At 46.1% G+C, this 17,688-nt stretch overlaps 2 long non-coding RNA genes and 1 pseudogene across 2 annotated transcripts; 1 reads left to right on the top strand and 2 right to left on the bottom strand.

Moving 5' to 3' along the window:
* Nucleotides 1-1,103: 1,103 nt before the first annotated feature.
* LOC144763052 (mRNA export factor pseudogene) lies at nucleotides 1,104-17,051 on the bottom strand (annotated as a pseudogene).
* Nucleotides 3,264-4,181, bottom strand: LOC144762064 (uncharacterized). Its single transcript, XR_013596037.1, has 6 exons — nucleotides 4,062-4,181; nucleotides 3,909-3,965; nucleotides 3,783-3,811; nucleotides 3,666-3,689; nucleotides 3,517-3,568; nucleotides 3,264-3,420 (listed from the first exon to the last, which is right to left on the bottom strand). It is a non-coding gene; the product is annotated as an uncharacterized LOC144762064 (long non-coding RNA).
* On the top strand, nucleotides 5,328-9,530 carry LOC144762065 (uncharacterized). Its single transcript, XR_013596038.1, has 6 exons — nucleotides 5,328-5,395; nucleotides 5,492-5,548; nucleotides 5,646-5,674; nucleotides 5,768-5,791; nucleotides 5,889-5,940; nucleotides 6,037-9,530. It is a non-coding gene; the product is annotated as an uncharacterized LOC144762065 (long non-coding RNA).
* Nucleotides 17,052-17,688: the final 637 nt, after the last annotated feature.

Genomic DNA, 17,688 nt, shown 5'->3' with positions numbered 1-17,688 from the left:
CGCCCTTAAGCTCATTATTTTGGCCATGATTCTTTCCCGTCTCGATTACGGGAACAGCCTGGACGTGGGCATTCCAGCGTACGAACTTCGCCGCCTACAGGCTGACCAGAATCAGGCCGCCCGCCTTATTTTCCACCTCCCAAAGTCCTCCCACATCACCCCTGTCCTGAAAACACTTCATTGGCTCCCCATCTCCCAGAGATCCCTCTTTAAGATAGGCTGTCTGGTCTTCATGGCTCGAGCCCGCATCGGCCCAGTCTTTATCAACTCTCTCATCACTCCCTATGTCCCCAACCGTTCCCTCCGCTCCTCTAATCAGTTCCTCTCCAATGTACCTCGGTTCCATAAATCCAAAACCGGAGGCACCAGATTCTCTGTTTTGGGTCCCTCCTTTTGGAATAGTCTCCCTCTACCAATCAGATCCATTACCATTTATTCCCAATTCCGTAAGGCCTTAAAAACCCACCTGTTCTCCACTGCTTATTCCTGCTAAACAGTTCTGGCTTCCCCTGTCTCCCTCAGCTCCCCACCTCCAGCGCCAGGAAGCCGCTTGGTCACAGTGCGCTCTATTAAGAACCTTTTTCATTTCATTTCATCAGACACCTGAAATGCTGTCCATAGAGTTCTAATATACCTACATATCTACGTCAGACACCTGTAGTTCTTTCCATAGGGTTCTGATATAATTACATATCTATGTCAGAGACTCGCAGTGCTTTTCATAGGGTTCTGATATACTTACATATCTACATCAGATACCCGCAGCGCTAGCCATAGGGTTCTGATGTACTTACATAATTATGTCAGACACCTGCAGTGCTGTCCATAGGGTTCTGATATACTTACATATCTATGTCAGACCTCCGCAGTGCTTTCCATAGACTTCTCATACACTTACATATGTACGTCAGACACTCACAGTACTGTCCACAGGGTTCTGATATACTTACATATCTACATAAGACACCCGCACTGCTTTCAATAGGGTTCTGATATACTTCTCAGTGGCTATTAGTTCGAAGACCTACTACACGTGTCTGGTCCAAAACATATTTCCGTAGGAAAGAAAGTCATTTCAAAAGCATCCTTTTAGTCGGACTCGCCTACTTCTTATTGTGAGGCTTTAAATCTTCTGCTGCGGGAAAATGACATTTTTTCTTTTGAGGGTTGTAAAATTCATGGCCGTGGACCAATCGTAGCTGGATGAGTATGCACATATGTTTCCATCATTCTTAAAGGTGGGCGCAGATATTGGCTGAACTAATTGTACAGTTTTGTTCTTGAATCTTTACCCCAAAAGCCGAACCTTCCATCAGAAGCTGCTGTTGCTGGTGTGCCGTGGACAGGGTGAAATACAATCCCATCAGTGCATACATTTTCATGAGCTGGTGCTGCATTAGCTCCATTCAAACGATGGCATTTAAAAGTGAAGGTATTATTTGTAGGATTTAGTGGGTTGATTTACTGGATCCTTCAATACTTCACAAAGCAAATCTAGGGGGTTTATTCTGTCTGTCTTTAAATATGGCTGGTGTTTGAGAGGAGAATCTATCCTCCTGAATTCTGAAGGTTTGTAAACTAAAAGATCTGTATCTGCAGTGGTGACAGCATCCACGGGGTAAACCACATCAGCAGCCATGGGGTAAACCACATCAGCAGCCATGGGGTAAACCACATGAGCAGCCACGGGGTAAACCACATCAGCACCCATGGGATAAACCACATCAGCAGCCATGATGCATCCAGTCAATATTTACAGGAGGTAGTGTTGGTATACAAGGTAGCACATCAATTCTAAAAGATATAACTAATGTATTCTCTAGAAGCTCGTCAATGATGGTGCCTCTCAAGGTAACAGTAAAACAACACCCCACTACCACGGATGTCACCACTGGGAAGTACAGAAGAATTCACCTGTTAAACTATAGACAATAGTTGTAGCTCAGCACTCTTAAATTTCATGTTTCCATTCATGTATGGTAAAACATATCTCCTGATCCAAACTCAATGTAGCAACTCACAGGAAAAAATCAATTTGAAAAAGTCAATTATGCAAAAGAAGAACTCCTATTTATTTCTTATTGACAATGTTTCATGCTAGAAGTAGTATTCAAATATACAGTGTACAAATAGACCAATAACAAAAATAATTTCATAATCCTGTGATACTGTTTATAGTTCAACACGTAGAGATTCTTGAACCTTCTTAGTTAGTGTATGAAGATGGCAGCTTACACTTGTTTTGTTACAAATATAACTTCCTCAAGGCTGCAAATGATGTTAATATGCACATAAGCATCTCAATCATTTTCCGAAAAATGCAAAAAATTGGTGTGTTGTATTTTTTAGATCACCTTATATCCCAAGAAATGAATAAAAATTGGAGAATAGTGTGTTACAGGAAAATCCCAAAAAATCCTTAGTAGCCTAAGAAGTAACCATATGCCTAAATTGGTGAAGTTTTCAAGTCAAAGAAAGTCTTAGATATATATAGAGAATAGGAAGCAGAACGGAATGAGCGATGAAAGTATGGAATGAAAATTAAAAAACCCAGAAGCTTTTTGGATGAGGGTACTAATACAAAGTATATAAAAGACCATTAGGAATGCAGTAGAGATAACTACCTTATATTCGAATAATTGAGAACTCTTTGTCAATTATCAACCCAAAGCGATAAGTTGAAAAGTAGTCCCAAAAGGGGATCCTAGAAGGAAGGTATAACAGAAATTATAAATACAACAAACGCCCATAATGATAAATCCATTGCGAGATGAGTAAATTCCCTTCTATTAAGTTATATGCACCTGATAATCAGAGTTGCTGATATCTATTCATTCATTTCTGAGCATCCACATCCAATCAAAGTGGACCCGAGAGACGATATATCCAGCCTCCAGTATTGGGCAAATAGTCCTTAACATTCTTATGAAAAGAAAATTTAAAGCATGAGCAATTTAAAGAGTTTCTTATATATTAAAAAGAGGAATAAGTGAGGAAAATATATCCTCACCATCAGACAAGTGTCTAAAAATGTCATTTTATTAATAATTCTGCTGATACCTCATGTATTGAATTCGGGGGGGTGCTGCACTCGATATAATGGAGCTTTAGAATGTTTATCCGGTACGTGTGCTGTACTGGTATGTAGCCTGCAAACTATGTGAATATCAAATGTGTATGGCCTGGTAATGAACACTACCAGGACACCAGTACGCACTACTCAAATTCAATTTATCGTTAGTACATGTTTTTAATTTTTGCAAGCAATAAACAATATATCATCTCATTTACATTTCAATTTTTTGTGTTGAAAAACAGATTCTCTGTCAACATATGGGATATAAAATTCATACAACTTAAAGTCAATACATTTCATCAGCACCCAATGCATTTCGGGGCAAGAGCCCCTTCGTCAGGGGTCTGTGTGTAAAAGAAAGAAGAAAGAAAGGAATCACATTACTATCGATGCATAGGAAAGTTAAAGTATTAATTCTCTGCTTTATATGAGCTTCTTACCGCTAGTATGACGGAATAGTGAATTCCGATAACTCAAATGAAATAGAATGACCTAAGCAAAGAAAAACAGTTGAATATAGTTTATAGATATGTACATCAATTCAGTATGATGTTTAATCTATTGTACTCTGTAATGAATGTCCTGTTACCTGTATGACTATCTGTGTAAAGATCTGTAAGGAAAACGTAAAAATTTGTGTGAAAAACTACCTATGCAGCCAAGTATATACAAGCCTTTACTGCATGTAAACAATGGTGACGCTCACCTTATTTATGATATCTTTTTGTCAAGAGCCTGCATGGAACAAGAGAAAGACTACCGTCAAACGCGCTAATTGTATGGATTGCATGTGCAATCATGCACTGTTCATGGGCATTTAACTAGGATTTACCTGCGAGTCCTACGTAGAAGACATTGGTCTCGACAAGCGCTCGAAGTTTAAATCAACCTGTCGAGAAAAAGCGTCAGTCTATCAAAACGCTGGCCATCGTATATCCATTTTTAAATTGGATAATAGTCCACAAATGTTTGTAGAGATCCTTACCGGAGCAGAGTTTTACTGTGACCCGTCTCGATATTCTTCCCGGATGTGAATGAAGCAACGCTTAGTCCTTCTACTATTATTACCATAGGGTCGGCTGTGGATATCAACGACGGACTGTCGTCATGGGCTAACTTTGTTTAATGCCGTTTGGCCTAAAGATACTGGCGACGGATTACCGTTATAAACTAACTTTGTTTATTTCGTCATAACGACGAATCTCTAGTGTCTTATCTATGCGTTTAAAACGCTGATGTATTTGTATAGCTGATCTACCGTTTATATTGATGTTGCACTTAAATTAACTGCATTTAAGTATTGTGATTGCGCCCGCCATCTTTAGATGGTGAGGAGAGATGATATTTCCCGTTCCATACTGAGTTAGTGAGCGAATATATACGCTGCTAATTTGCACAAGAGACAAGACAAGAAGTGAATAACCTAGAACAAGGAGATGAATCTATCTATAATGTATGATAAGTTAGAGTGGAGCGTCGGAAAAATACAGAGTATAGAGTGGATTACGACATTTATGACCATTACTTATGCCAACATCTATAAATGCATGAGAAACATTTATGAGGCCTGTGCTGAATAACAGTTATGGCAGTCAAGAGCATTTGCGAATACATATTACGGAAATTTCAGTTACCTCAATTAATGTTGCAGGAGTTTAACATTAATTGAGGTAACTGAAATTTCCGTAATATGTATTCGCAAATGCTCTTGACTGCCATAACTGTTATTCAGCACAGGCCTCATAAATGTTTCTCATGCATTTATAGATGTTGGCATAAGTAATGGTCATAAATGTCGTAATCCACTCTATACTCTGTATTTTTCCGACGCTCCACTCTAACTTATCATACATTATAGATAGATTCATCTCCTTGTTCTAGGTTATTCACTTCTTGTCTTGTCTCTTGTGCAAATTAGCAGCGTATATATTCGCTCACTAACTCAGTATGGAACGGGAAATATCATCTCTCCTCACCATCTAAAGATGGCGGGCGCAATCACAATACTTAAATGCAGTTAATTTAAGTGCAACATCAATATAAACGGTAGATCAGCTATACAAATACATCAGCGTTTTAAACGCATAGATAAGACACTAGAGATTCGTCGTTATGACGAAATAAACAAAGTTAGTTTATAACGGTAATCCGTCGCCAGTATCTTTAGGCCAAACGGCATTAAACAAAGTTAGCCCATGACGACAGTCCATCGTTGATATCCACAGCCGACCCTATGGTAATAATAGTAGAAGGACTAAGCGTTGCTTCATTCACATCCGGGAAGAATATCGAGACGGGTCACAGTAAAACTCTGCTCCGGTAAGGATCTCTACAAACATTTGTGGACTATTATCCAATTTAAAAATGGATATACGATGGCCAGCGTTTTGATAGACTGTCGCTTTTTCTCGACAGGTTGATTTAAACTTCGAGCGCTTGTCGAGACCAATGTCTTCTACGTAGGACTCGCAGGTAAATCCTAGTTAAATGCCCATGAACAGTGCATGATTGCACATGCAATCCATACAATAAGCGCGTTTGACGGTAGTCTTTCTCTTGTTCCATGCAGGCTCTTGACAAAAAGATATCATAAATAAGGTGAGCGTCACCATTGTTTACATGCAGTAAAGGCTTGTATATACTTGGCTGCATAGGTAGTTTTTCACACGAATTTTTACGTTTTCCTTACAGATCTTTACACAGATAGTCATACAGGTAACAGGACATTCATTACAGAGTACAATAGATTAAACATCATACTGAATTGATGTACATATCTATAAACTATATTCAACTGTTTTTCTTTGCTTAGGTCATTCTATTTCATTTGAGTTATCGGAATTCACTATTCCGTCATACTAGCGGTAAGAAGCTCATATAAAGCAGAGAATTAATACTTTAACTTTCCTATGCATCGATAGTAATGTGATTCCTTTCTTTCTTCTTTCTTTTACACACAGACCCCTGACGAAGGGGCTCTTGCCCCGAAATGCATTGGGTGCTGATGAAATGTATTGACTTTAAGTTGTATGAATTTTATATCCCATATGTTGACAGAGAATCTGTTTTTCAACACAAAAAATTGAAATGTAAATGAGATGATATATTGTTTATTGCTTGCAAAAATTAAAAACATGTACTAACGATAAATTGAATTTGAGTAGTGCGTACTGGTGTCCTGGTAGTGTTCATTACCAGGCCATACACATTTGATACCTCATGTATGACACGTCCCCTTCTTAGGTCAGCTGACGAGGAACATTAGTTGGGACAAATAAGTCTCATAGGAAAAGTGTGTTTGCAGACCTGGGCATGGACAAAAAATAGTAAGGTTTCCCAAAATTTTTTTTAAGAAGCTAATGTCAATTTGTATATACGTGTCTAATAGCAAACATGAGGTAGGAGGTGATTTAGTGTAATCATGGATGATAATGTAAATCCCTAGTTGTTGGACTTGACCCTTTTTCCCGAATTTTTTTCGCTTTTCACCCTCCTATTAGAGGATATCTCCCACATGGTAGAGGAATGTAGAGGCCATGTGTGGTGTGAGATGCCGTAATCCATGCTGCGCAATGGCGTGTGCAGACTGATTTTCCCTATTTAAACATGTATTGAGATGAATGTGAAATACAAATGTTAAATGTGATGCAATGTAATTAAATGTGATGCACCTGTAATTCCCCCATTGTAAGAATGCACCTTGGTGAATTGTCACTTTTAAAATGGATGCCATAGCTGTGTGTGGTGCCGCCTGACTGAGGTGGGTTACCAGTCTAGTTGTTTGTTTCCCAGCCATCCCAGCTTTTGGAGGGAAAACCTGACACCCAGGGTGCTCTACCCCTCCCCCTGAGCCAGTCAGGACTGGTTTCCCCAGACGATTCTAGAAGCTTCTGGCACTGTCTGGTAGGTGGGGTGAGGAGCGTATAAATAGGGGGGCTGTGCAACCATGTGCTCAGTCAGAGCGTGGACCTGAGAGAGAGAGGGGACCCTCTGCCATGAGGTACCACCACCTGAGCCTGGGTGCTGGCCCCTGAGCCCATCTGTACCTCTCCACTGTCCACAGGGCCAGTGAGAGCCCGCTGCTGGAGTACAGAATGCTGTACTAGGAGGAATGCCACGTTACAGGGGATGATGGTTCCCAGGAGCTGCTGTCCTGTACCGATGAGTACCCACTGACCACTGACCTGGCCTAGCAGTGCCTGCTGCTCTCCTACCTAGTGCCTGGTGAGCGCTACAACTGTGCCATGCCTGTTGGCTAGCGCTTGGAAAGGAAGAGCACTTTATCTGACTGCCAAGGAGCACTTAGTGAGTGTTTCACTTCTATCCTGCCTGCATTACAGCGCCCTGTGAGTGCTTGGACTGCCCAGGAGGGAGGAGCTGACGCCAGCAATGCCGTGCTGCCAAGGCGCTACTCTATTGTGTGGGTGCTACAACTTTATCCCGGTAGTGACTGTGCCCAGAAGGAGGTAAGGAGCATGGGCACCACTCCATATATGGCCAGGAGAAGAGGAGGGTCTGGCCTCTACAGCGCTGGGAATCTGTGAGCGCTGCGGCTGGGGAACAGAAGATAAAGCGTTGTGCCTCCTAGGGGCTAGAGTGCTAGAAGCTGCCACTACCCACGGGCGCTGTGCCCAGTGCTGAGCCAGCGAAGCGTCGCATGCCCAGGATCACCACGCTGCCCGGGACCTGCGTAAACTGTGTAGCACTAGGAAGTGGGGCGTTGCTTGCCGCGAATCCCCTCGTGCTGCCGGGGAGAGCCGCCTATATTAAAATATACCGGGAGCCTGTCCCGGGTGTTGCTGACCTCCGCGGGTGCCCACCCCGCTGTATGCTTTACGTTAAGTGTGTGCCTACCCCGTGTTTGGAGACTGCCTGCTAGTGTATACCAGTGGGTGCCCACCCCGTGGTTGTGCTTATTTAAATTAGCCGGAGCCTACCCTGCGTTCCCGTCGCCCTTCCCCGCCACAGCCCAGGGATTAACTGAGGGCCACCGCGCTGCCCACGGTCACCCGGAAGGAGAAGGAGCGACCCGGAAGTTAGGTGGGGCCCCTGTGAGCTGGTGGGAGCCCCGCGCCTCTGCTGACTTTAAGCCCCTAGCGGGAGCCCACCCCGCCGGTTTGTGCGCCCGCCGGGAGAGAAACTGCTGGAGGGGTAGGGTTCCCATGCGTAAAAGAGAGCCCCGCCTGCTGAGCCGTGGTATTGAGGAGACGAGTCCCGGGCCCCAGGAGAGGGACCCGGGTGAAGGACGAGGCCAGGAGACATGCTGTCCTTCTGCGAGGCTCCCGCAGTGCGAGGGAGAGACCCGCGTGTTCCCTGCGTCTGCTGCTAAAGAAAGAGGAAGCCAGCAGGAGAGGTCCTGGAGGAGCAGGGGACGGTTAAGGGACATACCATTGCCTGTCCCCTGCTAGAAGACGTCCGGAGCCCGCCCCAAGAGCCTGGTGATTGGGGCTCATTGGGGAATCAACAAGGGAGGGGGCAGCGGGGCACATTGTCGGTGCCCGCCCCCAGTGGTCCTTCTCAGAGGACCGGAGTAGGAGTACTGGACTTCCGAGCTGCCACGCTTAGCAGTGGGCAGCTGCAACGAGCAGCCACCTGTGTGTGGGGCCCGGAGGGGCTCCAGCTGTGCCATTATTTTTGTGGACCACACACCGGCACCGCAGAAGCGGGCCGCTGCAATGTTTTGGGAGCCCAAGTTGGGGCATTGTAAAGCTGATAGCCCCAGAAGAAGGGGCTCCCCCTTGCCCAGTGCCATGCTGGCTGTGCCTTGTGCAAGTGCCCCACCGGACAGTGGGCAGTTGCACGTGAGAGTTTTTTTGGGGGCAAGTCTGCGGACTCCTGAGTCCTGGAGAGGGGCTCCAGAGGCACTGTATGTGCCAGTGACTTGGTTGGACCCAACTGCCCCACCGGACAGTGGGCAGGTGCAACCTTGGGGCCAGGTTTATTTAGAGAGTCCCAGAGTGGGGTTTATACCTGCCCAGGGTGGTAGTGATGGAATGGACATTTATTCTCATTTGACTGATGATGTTTTCCTTGCAGAGGGTCCGGCCTACCGCTCTGTGTTCATGCTAATGTTTATCCCTTAAGGCGGACTACTGATGGTGTTGCATCCCATGGCAATGCTTTCTTTCCCTAAGGCTGGACGCCGTCTTCACGCCTAGGGTGAGGCCTCCCAGCCTGCATGCCTGTTTTTCTTTCCAGGTCCCTGCCGGATTACGTTGCCAGGGAATATGCACGAGATGCCACATGCCAATGTATTTACATGCCTGACCCGAGGGTGATGATGCTGTATTTGTCTGCCAAATGGTGCCTAATGTGATGTTCACATGATTTCTGCTTAGGTTTATGCCTCCTGCTTACGCGTTTATGCCTATGGGGGCTCATGCCAATGTGCTGAGCTGAGTTCAGTTCGTTGCCGGTAGTTGCTGGCTGTGATACATTTATTGACGGACTTTCCTTTACCCTGTGTCCTGTTACAATGGTTTTGGCAGCGGCCTGATTGGCCCTGCCCTGTAAATAGTCCCCTTTTGTATTGCTACCTGGTGTCAGTTGGCACTGTGTCACCCCTGTGATTACCTCTTGCTGTCCTGCATAATACATATGCTTTTTTTTCCATCTAAACTGGTGTGGTCTCTTTTTGTAGTGTGCCTTGTGTGCCGCCTGTGTGTGCTGTGTGGATGCTTTACACAATGCCCTGGAGTTTAGCCTACCCGCTCCGCACCACGCTACCCTATTTCTAACACTAGTCATAGTAAAACGAGTATCTAAGAAATGACAAACATATATGAAAAATACGTGATTAGAGCCAAAAGCACGGAAATTAAATTAAAAAAGAGAATTATGAAGACTTACTTCTAACTTAGTGTGTAGAAGTGACGGGCTAAAAATGTGCCCCTGAAAAACAAACAAAACAACACAGGATTAAATATCTGTGTGTTCTAATCCAAAATGACAGGGCCAGTGTTACCCACGATGGGGTAAACCACATCAGCAGTCATGGGGAAAACCGCGTCAGCAGCCATGGGGTAAACCGCGTCAGCAGCCATGGGGTAAACCACATCAGCAGTCATGGGGAAAACCGCGTCAGCAGCCATGGGGAAAACCGCGTCAGCAGCCATGGGGTAAACCGCGTCAGCAGTCATGGGGTAAGCCACATCTGCAGCCATGGGGTAAACCACATGAGCAGCCATGGGGTAACCACATCAGCAGCCATGAGGTAAGCCACATGAGCAGCCATGGGGTAACCACATCAGCAGCCACTGTGTAGTAAAGAGCCACTACATTTAGGGGTTTCCAAGTATGACTTTATTTCATCATAAGTAACAGGTGCTCCCAGCTTGGCAGCAGTCACGACTCTCTCAACATTCTAACACACACTCCAGGAAGTAGAGTGGGCCGTACCAAGAGGGAGAGAAGGAGAGGGGTGGATAAGGAGCAGAGGGGGAGAAGTTACAACACACCTTCCCCCCTAAGGGAAACAGAGGAGAGGGAGATAAGAGGCTCCCGGCGGGGAGAAGGGAAGACAGCAGGGATGCAGGGTGAAATGGGTGGAAGTGGGGAAAGTGGAAGAGTGGTGGGGAGGAGGCGGGTATGAGGGAGGAGTACAAAGAAAGCAGGAGTTAATCACAGCAACCAGAAGACAACTAACTGTGGCACTAACACTAAAACTTAAGTGTGGAACTGGCAGGAAATAGTCTAAGGCGTATGGTCCCTTTGGTCCACTAGGAACCAAGACGGGTCCTGACCTTGCCCCCCTCCCCTTAGTATGAACACCTCTTATAATACGGTAGGTGTGGCCAGTGGGGCCGGTCCCTTGGAGTCCACTTCTGCCACCCCGCCTCGATGCCTACAGCGGGATGAGTCTGGAGGCAGGGGTGGGAGGCAGGAAAGAATGCAACCTCAATGTTTCCCTTAGGCTCCTCTGAGTGTGAACACAATGTGCGGAGTATTCCGACTTGAAATTTTGTGCTCCTCCACAAGTCTTCATGTACCCATCAGGAAGGGTGTCTAGGCAGTACCACTGTATTAGTCCTTGGCAGTAACTGGGCCCCGACACACCCCGCCTGAACCATCAGACCTGATAGGGCTCTCTCTCTCTCAATGTCATCCACGTTGACTAGTCTGGTCCCTCTCCTACCCTCCTTACCTTTGCAGAAGGCAGAGTCCAGACCTTTTCTTACTCCGTTTCAAACCGTTCCGATCGTTGTCATCAGCCTCAGCTGACCTTAGTCTGTCATCTTGCTCACTTCCTTGAGTCCTCTGGAAGAACTCTGTTGTATTTCCTGGGCCACTGCATTCCCGCTTGCTGAGATTGTCATCGAGTGGACCCTTCTTCCCTGACATGCCTTTTAGTGAGATACCTTTTAGCATTTCCTGCCTTTTCCCACTCTCACTCTTCATCTCACCGCCGTGATGCCATGGAAAATATTTAGCTTTATCCTCATCCTTTCCCTCCGGCAAACTTAAATCCATTGCTCTTTTCAGTCCACCATAGTCCGCAATTTCATCCCTCATTTCAAAAATGAACTCATCCAATGTGGAACTTTGCCTCATCTCACTGCAAATAAAGTGGTTACTCTTACATTCTATTTTCCCTCGATCGAAGGTTTCATTTTCTGTGGACTCTCCCTTTCTCTTGAATTCTCCGTTTTTCGCAAATTCACTTCCTCCGCCTTTCCTCTCGCCTTTCTTTCGTATTTCTCTTTCATCCACCCAGCTTTGGTCCGTCTCCATTTTTCTTTTTAGTACATCCTTTACTACTACTTTTCCACAACCTTTATTGCCTGCCGTGTGAGCGATCCATGTTTCACCATTGGTTGTAACCATGTCGGGCACTCTCCCTTTAACTGCTTTCTCTCGCCCCTGTCTGTGGGGGTCGATAACTCTTTCTTGTTCACATTTGTGTTCATATTCCTCCATCATTTTGTTCCTGGACTCTGACGATGTGATTCTTAGCCACGTCCCTTTGTGCTTGAATGGGTTACCCTTACATTCTATCCTTTGCCGTTCCTTATTTTTGGTGATGACATTTTCTCCTTTTCTTTTCAAATTTCCTTTTTTCCCAACTATTCCTTCTTTGTCATTTCTCTCATGTCTCTCAACTTCTTTTCCAAACTCTTTATTGTATGCAGTTTCTTCCATATCACACGAACCCTTAGATGACGGCGCATGAGTCTTCTGTGCTTCACTTTTAGTTCCCTGTACTCTTTGTATCAGCGCCCATTCAGTCTCATGTTCTTTACTTCTTCCCTTATCTTTTATTTTCAATTTCTTTAGATCCTTCCACCCTGGCATGGTGGATCCTCTTTCCGTTATAAATAGGGTACTCCAAGTATCCTTTCCTTTGTGCATTAAACCCTTTACTGTGTAACCTATTACGTTGAAGTTCTTCTCAGTGTATGTTTTTAGGGATATGTTGGTCTCTTTAAATTCATCCCCATTTTCTTTTGCTAATTCTCTATTCCATTCTTTCTTGTTAACCAACTTATATTGCTTTCCTGGAACTGAGACCATTTCTGTCTTCACTCCGCCTAGGGAGGTGGTACACTCCGGGTTTATTTTCCTAGTGTTAACTTCCTCTTGGTTATCCATTTTATCATTGATCACATCAACCCTTTGTGCCTTTACCCGCGAGACTTGTTTTCCATAACCATCCCGTGCGCACGAGATGTCTTTATACACATTTCTGTGTGGCCCCTTCGTGAGCATTTTCCTCGTATCGCAGTACATCTTTCGTCCTTCAGTTCCTAGACTGTGAAAGGCTGTTTCAGCCCTTTCCTCTGGTATGAGAGCTACATTATACCTTAGGGCTCTCTCCATGTTATTTTCTAAACTATATCCGGGAATTCACGTGGAGATGTGATGTCCACCTCGAGCAGACAGAAGTGGCGGTAGAAGTGCACCTGGAAGAGCTCTCTGTCGCCCTGAACCAATTGATAGTAATGCCTTGGCTGTGAGCGCTGGGGGGTTCTAAAATGTGAAGGTCAAGTTACCTACTCCACCTTCTATTGCCCTACTTGTTCCCCCTCTCTGAAATCACAGAATAAGAGTTGAACGCGCCGTCCGTAGATTAATGGCTCTAGAGAATCCACTGTCACAGATGCAGCGAATTGGGGTGTCCCTGGAAGGACGTACTGCCTCTAGTCCGTAATGATTCCGCCACAGAGGTTCACTGCACACCCCTCACACAGCTCAATGCACTGCTGCTGTTCAGCTTCTTTTGACTACCACATAACGTGGTACATTCCCCGCTCCTCCCAACATTTCCAAAGCTTAATGCGACTGGAAGTAAAGCTAAGGTCCAATGACGATCACTTTTCTCCGAGATTCCTCACACAATACTTTCTTCCTTACTCAGATAATTACTAGTGTACTTTCATGAACTTAAATTTCTAGGAAGAGGGGACTAGCTCACCCCGATTTCATCTTCATAAAACCTTTTGTTTCTAGTCACAAATTTTTCCTCACAAGGTCTTACCTCAACCAACAGGCTCCCTCCCTGGAACAGATTATGTCAGAGAACGCTTCTCAGAGAGGTGCCGAGCACACCGTCTCCTCAGCACAGCTCACAGCAGAGGCCGTGTTTCAACCTTTTCCATTTCTCTGTTGAAATCCCCCGTTTTATTTTTCACCCAGGATCTCAGCTGGCTCTCAGTGTCCACTTGACTAGGAACTGCCCCGGCTTGACCTACATGCCTTTCCGCATGTCACCTCTCACCTCTTAACAGAGCTTTATCCCACGGCGGAGCCGCTTTATATTCCTACGCTTCAATCCGTTTTGTTTTCTCTTCCATTTATTGAACCAGTTTATGTTAATTCATCAGTTACAACTGCTCACCCCACGAGCTTTCGTCTCTGTCACAGCTCTTCGACTCAGGTCTTACTTCTCCTCACACTTCACTTTTTCAAAAGAACGCCCGATGCAGATCATTTCTCCAAATACTTCCGTTGCTACTTTCCATGAATTTCTCTTTAAGAGCCGAATCCTCTACTTCTTGACCAAGGCTTTTCTTTAAATCACTTCACAACGCGGTGGGAACAATCAACTGTCATTTCATCTCCCGCTCCGCTTTGAGAGGTTAGGTTCACACCCCGTATATTCCGCCCCTTTCCGCAGCCTAAACTCCGCTGCTACACACTCAGGGGTGTTTACCCTAGTCCTCTTTCTTTGTCTTCGCCCTGCTTAGTGCTGTAGGGAAATGACGCGATGCTCGGAAGAATGGCGGCGGTGTTCTCGGGTAGGAGTTTCTATCCTCAGGTGAGGACTTTGGCGTTTTCCTGAGCTCAATGTACTTATTTTTTTAACAATCACCTCTGTCGTCCACCACTGAGCCCAGCTCTTCACATGCCCCTAGCCGGCTCCCCACACAGGCTTCCGCCGCGAATTGGGTCACACTCCTTCCCCTTACACACGGACTTTCACCTTATCCTGTGCTCCGCTCAGCTTCTATCCTTAGTTCCCACTGCTCTCCTCACGATAATTCGCCAATTCGCCTCAGTTGCTCAACGTAACGTACTTTCGTCCACTACCTCATAACCAAGGCTCATATTTTCACATCAGTACGCGGTGAGAACGATATCATCAATTTCGTCTCCTGCTCCGCTCAGCTTTCCACAAAAGCTTCAGCTGCTCACCTGACGAACCTTCTCTTCGTTCAGGGTTCATCCACTCGGGTCTTACTCCTTTTCAGCTTCAGAGTCTCCTTTGAACGCCCGACGCAGCTTGTTCACTCATTTCTTCATTTCATTTCAGAAACTGGTTGTTCGAACCAGAAACACCAGCAGACATCAAATCAGGAGGAAACAGTTATTCCTTCACCACACGGCACCAGTTCGTTTACCCAAACTTCACACCCGACTTCCATTTACTTTGCAGAATCGAGAATCTTACGTCCCCCGAACGGGAACACATTAGGGTACAGTCTGGTTACCGGTCTGCTCTCCAATGAACTTCAAATTTAATCAATGAGTCCTTCATTTCAATTAACCACTCCGCTCAAGCTTCAAAATGTGTCCAGGGGGGATAGACACCCAGCTGACCCTGGCTCAGCATCCCGTCCTCGTCGCCAATAAATGTAGTAAAGAGCCACTACATTTAGGGGTTTCCAAGTATGACTTTATTTCATCATAAGTAACAGGTGCTCCCAGCTTGGCGGCAGTCACGACTCTCTCAACATTCTAACACACACTCCAGGAAGTAGAGTGGGCCGTACCAAGAGGGAGAGAAGGAGAGGGGTGGATAAGGAGCAGAGGGGGAGAAGTTACAACACACTGGGTAACCACATCAGCAGCCATGGGGTAAACCACATCAGCAGCCATGGGATAAACCACGTCAGCAGCCATGGGGTAAACCACATCAGCAGCCATGGGGTAAACCACATCAGCAGCCATGGGGTAAACCACATCAGCAGCCATGGGGTAAACTACATCAGCAGCCATGGGGTAAACCACATCAGCAGCCATATGGTAAAACACATTAGCAGGCATGGGGTAACCACACCACCAGCCATGGGGTAAACCACATCAGCAGCAATGGGGTAAACCACATCAGCAGCCATGGGGTAAACCACATTAGCAGCCATGGGGTAAACCACATCAGCAGCCATGGGTAAACCACATCAGCAGCCATGGGGTAAACCACATAAGCAGCCATGGGGTAAACCACATCAGCAGCCATGGGGTAAACCACATCAGCAGCCATGGGGTAAACCACATCAGCATCCATGGGGTAACCACTTCAGCAGCCATGGGGTACCCACATCAGCAGAAAGGGGGTAAACCACATCAGCAGAAATGGGGTAAACCACATCAGCAGCCATGGGGTAAACCACATCAGCAGCCATGGGGTAAACCACATCAGCAGCCATATGGTAAAACACATTAGCAGGCATGGGGTAACCACACCACCAGCCATGGGGTAAACCACATCAGCAGCAATGGGGTAAACCACATCAGCAGCCATGGGGTAAACCACATTAGCAGTCATGGGGTAAACCACATCAGCAGCCATGGGTAAACCACATCAGCAGCCATGGGGTAAACCACATCAGCAGCCATGGGGTAAACCACATCAGCAGCCATGGGGTAAACCACATCAGCAGCCATGGGGTAAACCACATCAGCATCCATGGGGTAACCACTTCAGCAGCCATGGGGTACCCACATCAGCAGAAAGGGGGTAAACCACATCAGCAGAAATGGGGTAAACCACATCAGCAGCAATGAGGCAAACCACATCAGCAGCCATGGGGTAAACCACAACAGCAGGCACGGGGTAAACCACATCAGCAGCCATGGTGTAACCACATCAACAGCCATGGGGTAAACCACTTTAGCAGTCATGGGGTAAACCACATTAGCAGCCATGGGGTAAACCACATCAGCAGCCATGGGGTAAGCGCATCAGCAGTCATGGGGTAAGAACATCAGCAGCCATGGGGTAAACCACATCAGCAGTCATGGGGAAAACCACATCAGCAGCCATGGGGTAACTCACATCAGAAGCCATGGGGTAAACCACATCAGCAGCCATGGGGTAAACCACATCAGCAGCGCACAGTAAAAATGTTCTTGCAGAGGAAATGTCAGCAGAGGGCTATTATCCCAGCTGCCTGTCATTATACACCTGTAATTTGGGTCTTTTATCCAGCGGACAGTCCTGATAGGATATTCATGCTGTGCTACCTGTATGGCTTGATTACTCTTCAAATGCCACATTTTTGCAGAATTATTACAGGAAGCTGTAAATACTTTGGTCCATCATCAGTCCTGGACCTGACTGCATCTGCAGAGCCTTTGCAATACTTTGTCCATTGTCTGCACATCCTACACTGCACACCATTAGCCAGGACCCAGGTAATGTGGGTGGACTGAAAGAAAGGCAGCTTAGACTGTTATCTGGTGGAGATGTGACTTCAATATCCATCATGGGATCGTGGTTATCAATACTTGATCCTAACAAGCTCGTACTGGCTCGCATACGGCTCCCCGGCAGGCAGCAAGCTCTCCCTCTCACTGCCTACACTTTCTTCTCCCTGGTCACACAATAAATGTGCCCTCCTCATGGCATATGATGCAATATCCTGTAGGGATGTGTGAAGTACTTTCCTGCCATGACCCCCCGTCCTTGAAGCCCTTGGACTAGAGTACAACTCTTCTCACCATCCCTGCAGCTATTCTCTTGTCCTGACAGGCCTCTTTCCAGTCCCCTGCCCCTGCAGCCTCAGCCTTCTATCCCCATATACTTGAGGTAGGCTGTAATGGTTATCATCCTCCAGCCTCAGGGGCCCCTATCTTCATATGCAGTGCTTCACAGCACTCTGTTGTGAGAGGGGCCATCTATAGGGTCGTGGGAGTGGGTGGAAGGCAGCAGCTCCCACTGAGGCCTGGGTACCTGTGTCTGCATGGCGGTCTCTTAGAACGGTCCCTGCCTCTGTTGCTACCATTTTTTAGGCAGATAGACACATGGTATATGAAACTGCAAGTCCCACAATGCAACTTTAAATGTAAACTGTGCATACAGGCAGTGTAAGGCTGACTCAAGAGGGGTGTAGCATCTTCCCCAGCACTGGAGCATGTAAATGAATCACGCCACACACGGAGCTGCGCTTCAGACT

Source organism: Lissotriton helveticus, chromosome 6, assembly GCF_964261635.1.
Source record: "Lissotriton helveticus chromosome 6, aLisHel1.1, whole genome shotgun sequence".
NCBI classification, from domain to species: domain Eukaryota; kingdom Metazoa; phylum Chordata; class Amphibia; order Caudata; family Salamandridae; genus Lissotriton; species Lissotriton helveticus.
The sequence above is the reverse complement of the archived record's forward strand: the minus strand, read 5'-3'. Positions and strand labels throughout refer to the sequence as shown.